The 2496-nt window shown below is 35.4% G+C and overlaps 1 pseudogene across 1 annotated transcript; it reads right to left on the reverse strand.

The window, feature by feature from the left end:
* Nucleotides 1-282: 282 nt before the first annotated feature.
* LOC308418886 (transmembrane protein 126A-like) lies at nucleotides 283-654 on the reverse strand (annotated as a pseudogene). Its single transcript has one exon. The product of its transcript is annotated as a transmembrane protein 126A-like (transcript).
* Nucleotides 655-2496: the final 1842 nt, after the last annotated feature.

A 2496-nucleotide genomic window follows, 5' to 3' on the forward strand; every position in this document is an offset into this window, starting at 1 on the left:
TTTTATTTTATTATTCAGACCATACATTGAAGTAATAATTTTAAAAAATTTATAAAAAGACTTAGTTGTAAACTGTCATATATATATATATATATATATATATATATATATATATATATATATATATAAATTAAATGTTAGAAGTTATAGGATTCTCTCCCATAAACTGGAGGAGTCGTCTTTAATAGCCTTCAATGCAGCTCACTGGTAACTTTTTTTTTTTTTAAATATTGAAGACAGATTTATTTTCACCATTTTTTGTTGTACATATTTACTCCAAAATCATTGAATTTCTAAGTCAGTTTCAGGTAACTGAAGGGCCTTTATGAGGAGTTTATATTGTCTAGACCCAAAATACGCTGCAAACATACTCTGTAGTAGAAAATACATTTTTCTAAAGACAGGCTTAGGAACTCTAATTCAGTAATTGACAATGTTTCCTCTCTGTGGTAAAGGGCTTGATTCATACCTGGCGGCAAGGCCCCTATTCACGGGTGTAGCCAAAAGGATGGGGTACAGACCACCCAGAACAAAACCAACCAGTGCACCCCATGTTGTGGTACAGGTTTCACAGTTCAAATCACCTGTACTCAAAGGTAAACTTAAAAAACTATGGTAGGACAGGTTTGCTGTCAAAAATGGGATCACAGCCATTGGTAAGCTAGAAGCTATTCAAGCTTGCGTCACGTTCAAGATTCGCCGAAATAGACTGTTTGCTAGCTCACTGGTAATCTTAAGAAATTCAAGAAGCTCATTCATGTTGTGTAAGAACTAAAGGAAGAAACTGAGGAAACCCATTGATAATTTTCACAGCTGCATTGTAAAAATCAAAGCGATGGCAATCTTTTTTAAAAATTGAACAACTTTATTTTAAAAACAAAGATAAATGTACAGATTTTAAGCATTTTTGCATAAAAGTATATGAATACATTTTTGTCAGTACTTGGTTTTTTTTTTTTAAAGGTTTGATAGTGTGCATTAATCTTACTAGTTACAATGAGCATAAAGTACATGTAAAACAAGATGTAACCTGGAATTAGTCAAAGTTTTTTTGGTGTATAAAGATTAAGCATAATGGTTTTTCAATTTCTTTTTTTTTCTTGAACTTCATATAGTCTGTAAGTTATTTCTGGGATGTTCAGAGCTTTCTGAGGTTAGTATCCAATTATCAGTGACTGCATATTATGTCTGTTCTTTTGTGACTGGATTGTCTCACTCAGGATGATATTCTCTAGATGCATCCATTTTCTTAAGAATTTGATTAAGTCATTGTTTCTGATAGCTGAGTAGTACTTCATTGTATAAATGTACTACAATTTTTGTGTCCATTCATCTACTGAAGGACATCTGGCTTCTTTCCAGCTTCTGGCTATTATAAATAGAGCTGCTATGAACATTGTGGTTCATGTATCTTTGTTGTATATTAAAGTGTCTCTGGGGTATATGCCCAGAAATAGAATAGCTGGATCTTCAGGTAGTACTATGTCCAATTTTTTGAGGAACCGCCAGACTGATTTCCAGAACAGGATATACGATGCACACAGTATGGCCTGCTTGGCTGTGACTTTTCAAACCACTTCTATGATTCCAGAGATGTCTTCGTCAAGCGGCTCCATCAGTTCAATAGTTTCATTTTTCTCTCCTCTGTTTGAAAGAATAAGCATTTTTCCCGTGGGATGAGTCTTTTTCAGCTTCCCCCCACAGCACACGGGTTGGTCGATTTCCTGTGTTAACATGCTGCTGTTGATGCGCTGTGGGGAGTCCCATTTGTTCACCATGACTCTGCCGCCCACACTCACAGGAAAGCACAACATCCATCTTCATTTTGTCATCCATGTCCTCTGGGAGTTGCGTTGTTCACGCATACAGGGTAATTCCTGAATGATTCCAAAGTTACATTTTCCAGTGAACATACTAACCAATGGGAGTTAAAGGGTTTACCTTTTACCAGATTCTTAGGTGTGGTTTACCCCCCCTCTACCCCATCTCCTCATCCTTCTCCATGTTCAGTCCTTAGCTCCCAGCATTTGTGATTCTTCCTTCAGTTCACGTGCATTCTCCTCCTCCTTCTCCTCCAATGTTTTGAGTTGGTTTGTGATATCATAGGCTTCTACGTAACTCTTGTACATGATTTGATTGGGTTAGTTTTCTCCTTACCCCTGACTTTTCCATACTCCCCAGCTCCTTGCTATTTAATCGTTCTAATCCTCACTATTCCATCCTCCTGCTTTTGCTTTACCTCTCACCTACTATTCTTACTTACAAGCTACTACTCACTTACCGGTTCCTAATCTCTACCCCTTGCTAAGTTGTATTTCTTTTTTTTTTTAATTTTATGAAACTAACTTTTTTTTTAAACGACTTTATTTTTCAAAACAAAGATACATGTAAAGATGTTAAACATTTTTTGCTTAAAATTATACATTTTTGTCAGTACTGTTTTTTCAGACATTAAAATAAATTTTACATAAAACCATGTGAATATGTTTTTTAGTC

Source organism: Micromys minutus (genome assembly GCF_963924665.1).
Source record: "Micromys minutus genome assembly, chromosome: 3".
Lineage (NCBI taxonomy): Eukaryota > Metazoa > Chordata > Mammalia > Rodentia > Muridae > Micromys > Micromys minutus.